This window comes from Nomascus leucogenys, chromosome 22a, assembly GCF_006542625.1.
Source record: "Nomascus leucogenys isolate Asia chromosome 22a, Asia_NLE_v1, whole genome shotgun sequence".
Lineage (NCBI taxonomy): Eukaryota > Metazoa > Chordata > Mammalia > Primates > Hylobatidae > Nomascus > Nomascus leucogenys.
The window spans coordinates 137,636,406-137,645,946 of NC_044402.1; positions in this window are offsets into that span (position 1 = coordinate 137,636,406).

Consider the following 9,541-nt stretch of genomic DNA (forward strand, 5'->3'; position numbering starts at 1 on the left):
GTATGTTTTATTGTTGTTTTAGAGTGTTCCTTTTCTACTTATAAAAATAAGTTACTGTAAAACAGCCTCAATGGGCCCTTCAGGAGGTATCCAGAAGAAGGCATTGTCATCATAGGAGGTGACAGCTCCATGCGTGTTACTGCCCTGAAGACCTTCCAATGGAACAAGAGGTGGAGGTGGAAGACAGTGATATGGATGACCCTGATCCTGTGTAAGCCTAGGCTAATGTGTGTGTTTGTGGCTTCGTTTTTGACAAAAAACAGTTTTAAAAGTAAAAATAAAATAAAAATGTTTAAATAGAGAAAAAGTTATAGAATAGGAGCATAAAGAAAATATACTTTTACATAGCTATAAACGTGTTTACGTTTTAAACTAGGTGTTATTAGAAAAGAGCCAAAAATCTTAAAACAAAGTTAAAAAGTTCGTGAATGCCAGGTGTGGTGGCTCATGCATGTAATCCCAGAACTTTGGGAGGCCAAGGTGGGCAGATCACGAGGTCAGGAGTTCGAGACTGGCCTGGCCAACATGGTGAAAACCCATCTCTACTAAAAATTTAAAAATTAGCAGGGTGTGGTGGCAGATGCTTATAATCCCAGCTACTCGGGAGGCTGAGGCAAGAGAATCACTTGAACCTGGGAGACGGAGGTTGCAGTGAGCCAAGATTGTGCTAGTCTAAAGTGGGTAACATAGCAAGACTCCGTCTCAAAAACAAAAACAAAAACAAAAAACAAAAAAGTTTATGAAGCCAAAAGTTACAGAAAGCTAAGGTTAATTTATTATTGAAGAAAGAAAAAAATTGTAATAAACTGAGCGTAGCCTAAGGGTACAGTGCCTACAAAGTCTACAGTAGTATAGATACAGTTATGTGCTAGGACTCACTGACTTACCCAGAGCAACCTCCAATCCTACAAGCTCCATTCATGGTAAGTGCCCTATACAGGTGTACCATTTTTTTTTAATCTTTTATACCATATTTTTACTGTACATTTTCTACATTTATTTGTTTAGATACACACATACTCATCATTGTATCACAGTTGCCTGCCGTGTTCAGCACACTAACATGCCATGCACTTTTGTAGCCTAGGAGCAAGAGGCTATACCATAGAGCCGAGGTGTGTAATAGACTGTACCATCTAGGTTTGTGTAAGTACACTCTATGATGTTCACCCAATGACAAAATCGCCTAACAACACATTTTGCAGAACATATTGTCATCACTGAGTGAGGCATGACTGCATATTGTTGGCTGAAGTGCAGACTGACAAAACCTTTTCGTGTGCAATTTGGCAATGCAGGTCACCTGGCAGGAATGAGACGCCCTCACCCACTGCCTCTGCCAGAGCAGTGTCAGAGGAACTTGCTCCAACAGAAAATTTAAAGAAGATTTACCGTCTCAAAGAAAATGCCCAAAATGTTTAGGTTTCAATCAAAAATTTCTCAGAGAACCAGGAAGATCTTAAACCGATTAAAAAGCAACAATAGGTTCCAACACCAAAATAGCAGAGACTAGAATTATCTGACAAAGATTTTAAAGCAGCCATCAGTAAAATGTCTCAAAGAGAGATTACAAACATATGTGAAACAAATGTGAAACTCCAAGGTCTCACCAAAGAAACTCAAAGTCTCAGCAAAGAAATAGAGATGTAAAGCTGGCCCACGTGGACATGTTACATGTTAAGCCAGCATTCTATTTCTGGAATAAATCCCACTTGGTCATGGTGTAGAACACTTCATATATGTGTTGGCTTTAGGTTTTAGGACATTAGCATCAATATTTATAAGGAATTTTGGTCTGTAGTTTTCCTTTCTTGTGATATTTGCATCTGGTTTCAATTAACACAGACTTTATAGAAGGAATTGGGTAATGACCCATTACATTCTATTTTTTTGGAAGAGTTTGTGAAGAATTGGTGTTAATTCTTTAAACATTTGAGAGGATTCACCAGTGAGGCCACCTAGTCTTGGGACTTTCTTTGTGGGAAAATTTTGGATTGCCAATTCAATCTCCATATATTCAGGTTTTTAAAATTTCTTCTCCATTTAGTTTTGGCAGTTTGTATCTTTTGAGGAATCAGTTCATTTCATCTAGGTCATTTAATGTGTTGGCATACCATTTTGTATAGGATTCCCTTATACACTTTTTAAATTTCTCTGAGGTCAGTAGTAATGTTCCCCACTTCAGCACGGATTTTAGTAATTTGAGTCCTCTGTCTCTCGTTTTTGGATGATAGGGGGTCAGTCTAGCTAAACTAGATTTCTCTTAGATGCCCTTTAAGAAATTGCAAAAGTCTCCTTCTGTTGCTCACTTGATGAGTTTTTATCATAAGTGAGTGCTGAATTTTATTAAAAGTTTTCCCAGGCCGGGTGCGGTGGCTCACGCCTGTAATCCCAGCACTTTGGGAGGCAGAGGTGGGGGCATCACGAGGTCAGGAGATCAAGACCATCCTGGCTAACACGGTGAAACCCCGTCTCTACTAAAAATACAAAAAATTAGCCAGGCGTGGTGGTGGGCGCCTGTAGTCCCAGCTACTCGGGAAGCGGAGGCAGGAGAATGGTGTGAACCCGGGAGGTGGAGCTTGCAGTGAGCGGAGATCACGCCACTGCACTCCAGCCTGGGCGACAGAGCAAGACTCCATCTCAAAAAAAAAAAAAAAAAGTTTTCCCTGAATCTATTGAAATAATTCACTCCTCACTCACTTACCACAAGTAAGAAGACAATAGACATGGTAGTATGAATACCATTATAAAATATGTAAGTACATTCAAGGACTGCTAAATATTGTAGTGGTGTTTGACTTTTTAACTCGTGTGCGTGTACCATTTTAATTTTTTTTAATTCTGTAAAGTGTAAAATAAAATGTGTCCCTTGTTTTTGCAGAGAAGTCTCTATTATTAATATTAGCAATCTCTAAATATATCCACAAGTTCCAAGTAATGCAATAAAAATTCCGGTAGGAATTTAGCATGTTAGAATGACAAGAAGAGACATAGAAGAGTTAAGAAAACTCTGGGGTGGGGAAAAAGGAGACTCATTTAAATCAGATTTATCCTATCAAATACTCAAGTGCATTATCAAATGATAGTTAAGTAGTATAAAACTGACCCTGAAATAGATGGGCAGATCAACGTAATAGAATGAGAGTCAAGAAATAGAAATATGTATGTCACGATGTAATTTATGATAAAAAGTATCTTTTCAAATAAGGAGAGAAAAATTATTCAATAAATATTTTGGGGACTTTTGTAAAAAAAAATAAAGCCAGATCTTTGGCTCACTCTTAGAATCAAAATTAATTCCAGATGGGTAAAATATTTAAAAGCAAAATACAAAATCATAAAATTATGAGGAATCATTTCTGGTGAAACCTTTAATAATACTGAAGTAGAGTGATTTCAAAACCAAAAAGTATAAAGGAAAAAAGGTGGATTCAAATACATATTATTTAGCAAAAAAGAACTTTTTTTAAACTACACTTTCACACCTTAAATTAACAGCAATATACTAACGGAAAATTCTTTGCAGTATATAATAGATAAATGATTAATTTCCTTAATATACAAAGAATTTTTTAATTAAAAAAAGATAAATATACCAATTAAAAAATAGGTAAAGGGCGTGAACAAACACTTGAAGAGGTTTAACCTCATGCTTTAGCAAAGAGCTACAAATAGAATTAATAAGAAGACAGCTGAAGCTACTGTCAACTTAGCAACCATTTAAAAGATAGTCAAGAGACATTAAAAACCTTTTCAATAAATATTTCCCCTAAATTTCTGTTGGGTTAAATTTTTCATTTAGGCATTACTTAAATCTTTCCCTTTTGTAATTTCTTTTTTTTTTTTTTTTTTGGCTTTTATGAATAAAGTCCTTTCCCATTCTGAAATTAACATTTACTTATAATTCTTGTTGTTTCTTAGGGATTTATTTTCTTTCTTTGTTTAGCATGTAGCTCTTTAACACATTTAGAGTTGACTATAGTGTTTGATATAAGGCGAGGACCGAATTAACTCATTTCCAAATACTTCAGTAGTTGCCAGCACTATACATGGTGCAATCCTTCCTTCTCAAATCCGTAACAAAGTGGGTTTTATCATCTAGACTAGATGAGTCTTTGCATGTTGGCCTATCTTCACCTGTACTTATGTCTACATCTGATTCTGTCCACCAAACCTCTCCTGTTATAGAGGAAGAAAACAAAGACCAGAGAAGATAACTGCTTTGTCCCAGGTCACACAGCTGGTAGCGGGGCGGAACCTGGGTTGGGGCCCTCGGCCACCCCTGTTCCTCTAGCACAGGCTCTCCCTAAGCTACATGTCCTCTCAACCAGGCTTCCTAGTACATGGGGAATAACGACCCTCCCTTTCCCCACCTGATCCACCCAAGCTCTGCTCAGACGGGGAAGTGGCGACCCTCCTGCAGGCGGTGGCGCTCTCTCGTGTCTGAAGGCTGTTCCACTTCCCAGGCTCTGTTCTGTGAGTCTCTGTGTCCCGTGAGCCTCCAGATGTGCTGCCCTACACAACACACAGCCAGAGAGTGGCTGGGGAGATGGTCTGCCTACCTGGAGAACCCAGGACCCACACCCTTCTCTGCATGTAAGGGCCAGTGCCCCTGACTCTAGGAGCCTAATAGGAACATAGATCATTGCTGGACTCGGCCTGTCTGGGTTCAAATCTCAGCTCTGCCACTTCTGGCTTGAATGACCTCTTCTGTGCCTCTGGTTCTCATCTCAAAAAGGAGAATAACAAGCAGACTTAACTCATAGGAGCTTGTAAAGGTGAACTCAGTTAACTCGAGTAACTTGCTTAGCACAGTGATTGTAAATGTTAGCTATGGAGATCAATTTTACTAATTTTATTCAGTTGAAAGGTTGGTACCTAGTGAAATTTATATTGTTTCTTTTAAAAAATCATGGTTTCTTTTTCTCTTCAGTGTTGAAATTGGCATCTTTGGGAGCTCGCTGTCATCTCTTCACAAAACATCCCCACGGAAAGCCAAACTTTCCCTTAGCAAGCGTGGCAGTGTCTCAGAGTGCAGCCTGGTGAGTTTAGAATGCAGGTGGTTTGCGGACTGAAGGGAGAAAAAGTGACTGCAGATGGTGCATTTCCTGTTTATAACGTGCTTGGGGAAATGACCATTTTGCTCATGAAGAAAAAAGATTTTTTATCTTATTGGGTAAAGAAAAATAATAGATCACAGAGACAGAATATTACCACAGCATTTTTGTCTGATGAGAAACCGATTGGCTTGACTACATATTGATTAAACATTCTACATGCCGTTACTCTCTAGACAATAAGAATCTTGGCATAAAATAACTTTGAAAGCAAAGTTCATTTACGGTCAGGTTGGTTTCACCAAAACAATCGTATTCCAATATTACGGTTCTCAAAACTGAAATACCTGGAAACCTCTTTGGGGACCTGGATTTTCAGTGGAAAACAAACTGCTCAGACAAAGCTGCTGGGGCCTCCATTTCCCACTGCTTCCTCAGTTTCCCCAAAACTAAACAATCTGGGAGACAGTGTGAAGTTAGTGCATGTTTAATTTGGCAACTCTCTTTCCAGATGTGTATGGTCCAGATGTGTTGAGTCTGCTCTCAAGTTATCAATCAAAAAGCAAACTGACCCGGGGTGGATGGCTACATTTGTACAGCAGCTGCTGTCACCAGCGCACCCCCAAGCAATGCTTTCTTAAACTTAGATGTCCAGGCAGACAAATCCCTTTGCCTTCTAGTGGCCCCTGCCTAACATTTCCCTCCATACCCTTCTAGATTACCTTACGCGGAGGGAATTATGTTAGGGGATTTGTCTGCTGTCAGGCCCCTTTTTCCTCTGGTTCCATTTTTAGCCTTAATGGTCTTTTCTAATAGGTCCAAACTGTGCAACAATATATAAAACTAATTGTATTTTACGTAAAAATCCATGATCACATCTAGCCAGCCAAAAGGGAGCAGAGAAGCTCCATGCAGTCATGTGGATTTTTTTATTTGACTAGAAGCCATCCATGTGCCTATCTGATGCATGTGCACACATGCATCCACGCACCTCGCATGCACACACACATGCACATGCACTCTTCCAGGATGGCTTTGAAGTGGCAAGGGTAGAAAGGAACTCTTGGTCCCAAGGGCTGGCCTCATGAAGGAGCTCCAAGATGCAAGTCATTCTTGAATTGCAGCCAGGACCTCAACTAGTCCCTGCAGGAATTCCCCTAAGAAGAATGTGTTGGTCTTATGTGTCATGGGTGGCCCCAAGTCATCCTGGCTTCTGGGGTTGTGGGCTTTTGTTCAGAGAAAACAGGGACTGCTGAAACCTTGTAGTGGATACTCTCTGTTCCCTGCCCAGATCTCTGGGCTGGTGCCCCATCCTCTAGGTCTGTGAGCCTTGGCTGCTGAGGGCTCACAGCTGCCTGTTTCCAGAGAAGTTCCCTTGGGACAGTAACAGCTTCTGGGCCCAGAAGATTACTCTCCCACACACCAGGCAGCCAAGGGCCAAGCCTGACTAGGACAAAAGCCCAGGCCCCCTCCCTCACAGTGGGACCAACTCCGTGGTGCAATTCACACTCCCCAGCTTCCCCTGGGATCAGGCAGAAACTGGACCCCAGCCAAGAACCTGCCTGGCTCCACCCTTCTCCAGCCTTCCTGGCTTCCTTCACTCCCTTTCTGCCCACAGGTCCTGCAATAGTTGGCTATCACCAGGATAAAAAACCAAACACCGCATGTTCTCACTCATAGGTGGGAATTGAACAATGAGAACTCATGGACACAGGAAGGGGAACATCACACACCAGGGCCTGTTGTGGGGTGGGGGGAGGGGGGAGGGACAGCATTAGGAGATATACCTAATGCTAAATGACGAGTTAATGGGTGCAGCACAGCAGCATGGCACATGTTTACATATGTAACTAACCTGCACGTTGTGCACATGTACCCTAAAACTTAAAGTATAATTAAAAAAATAGATCATTTCCACAAGACCCCCCATCTCAGACTCTGCCTAAGAAATCCCTCATCTTAATCACTGAGCCCATCTAGCATCTTTCTTTTATAAAAAATTTGTATTTTTATTCTAAGTTCCTGGGTACATGTGCAGGATGTGCAGGTTTGTTACATAGGTAAACGTGTGCCAAGGTGGTTTGCTGCACCTGCTAACCCATCACCTAGGTATTAAGCCCAGCATGCATTAGCTATTTTTCCTAATGCTCTCTCTCCCTGCCACCACCCACCAGCAGGCCCCACTGTGTTGTTCCCCTCCCTGTGTCCATATGTTCTCATTGCTCAGCTCCCATTTATCTGGAACCAGAAATACCATTTGACCCAGCAATCCCATTACTGGGTATACACCCAAAGGAAAATAAATCATTCAATTACAAAGGTACATGTATGCGTGTGTTCATGTTCATGGCATCTTTCATTTAGGCATCAAACTCCCCTCAGTCAGGAAGGACGGTGAGTCTCCACACCCTCCAGGCTATGAGGACAGACTCTGTTTTTTTCACCCTGCCCTACAACAAAATTATTTTCTGCTTTCACCAAACCCAGGCAAACAGACTCCACTAGACCTGGAGACTAGGAATAGAAAATGTACATAAATTGTGGTTTTAAAAATTCACTTAGATGTGAATAATATGATAATTATTAGTTAGGAAAACATGGAACATTAAGACGTTGAAAATAAGTCCTACAAGTAAATGTGCCAGTCAACAAAGATTCATTCAGGGCTCCAGGGTGTCACTTGAGTTAGTGACCATTGTATAAAGTTCTAATTTGTGCTTGAAAGTTCGAATTTTCATGGTCAGTTGTCTTCCTTGAAGTGACAGGCCCACACCATTAATTATTTTAGCAACTCTTCCAAATACCTAAGTCTGAACAACCATAATTTGTCTTTCAGTTATTCTTTCAAGTAAAAATGGTGTTCTAGGCCTGGCACGGTGGCTCATACATGTAATCCCAGCACTTTGGGAAGCAGAGTCAGGCGATCATTTGAGGTCAGGAGTTCAAGACCAGCCTGGCCAACACAGCGAAAACCTATCTCTACTAAAAACACAAAAGGTAGCCAGGCATGGTGGCACATGCCTGTAATCCCAGCTACTTGGGAGGCTGAGGCAGGAGAATCGCTTGAACCCAGGAGGCGGAGGTTGCAGTGAGTCAAGATCACACCAATGCATTCCAGCCTGGGCGACAAAGGGAGACTCCATCTAAAAAAAAAAAAAAAGGAAAATTGGTATTGGTGTTCTATGAAAGAAGAGACTAGCTCAGCTCACAAGACAAACAATGCATGAGAGCTCCTCTTTGGGATAACCCTTGTAGTTGGTGTACGGAGGTCTCATATGTGTTCTCCCCATCTTGGCACCCAGAATATTAAAAGGACAGGTCCTTAAAAGTTAAAATTTAATAAAATCAATAATTTTATTGATTTTATAAATAAAATTTATTTATAAAATACTGCTGTGGCAATGGAGAGCTCAGGTGTCCTGGCAGAATTTGATGTCACTGCCTGGGTTCCTGCCAAGGTGCTGGAACCATGGTTTTTGCACCCCTAGGGAAAATGTCAACACAGTAGAGAAGGCAAAAATGTCTTAGTGGAGTTTTTAAATAAGTTTTTTATTCTGGAATATTTGTTAATTTTTGATGTATAATTGACAAAAAATTATATAAATTTAAGGTGGATGTATAATGTGATGATATGTGTACACTTTGTGATACAATGACTACAATCAAGCTAATTGACACACACATCACCTCACATAGCTACCATTTGCATGTGCTTGCTGAGTACATTTAAGATCCACTTTTTTTTTTTTTTTTTGAGACGGAGTCTCGCTCTGTCGCCCAGGCTGGAGTGCAGTGGCGCAATCTCGGCTCACTGCAAGCTCCGCCTCCCGGGTTCACGCCATTCTCCTGCCTCAGCTTCTCGGAGTAGCTGGGACTACAGGCGCCCGCCACCACACCCAGCTAATTTTTTGTATTTTTAGTAGAGACGGAGTTTCACCGTGGTCTCGATCTCCTGACCTCGTGATCCGCCCACCTCGGCCTCCCAAAATGCTGGGATTACAAGCGTGAGCCACCGCGCCCGGCCAAGATCCACTTTTTAAATCACTTTTTAATTTTTTTATTTCAATAGGTTTTTGGAGAACAGGTGGTGTTTGGTTACATGGATAAGTTCTTTAGTGGTGATTTCTGAGATTTTGGTGCACCCATCACCCAAGCATTGTACAAAGTGTACAATGTACGCTGTACCCAATGTGTAGTCTTTTATCCCTCCCCACCACCCACCCTTTTCTTAACAAATTTCAAGTGTGCATTACAGTAGTATTAACTGCAGCCTAGATTTACAGAAACATTGCAAAGATCATACAGAGTTTTCATGAACTTCACACTCCATTTCCCTGATGACTAACATCTTTTATTAGTATGGTACTTTGGTCACAACCATTAGCATTAGCTGAAGTCCATGCTTTATTCAGATTTGCTTAGTTTCACCCAATGTCCTTTTTCTGTTTCAGGATCCCATCAAGGATATCATATGATACTTCCTT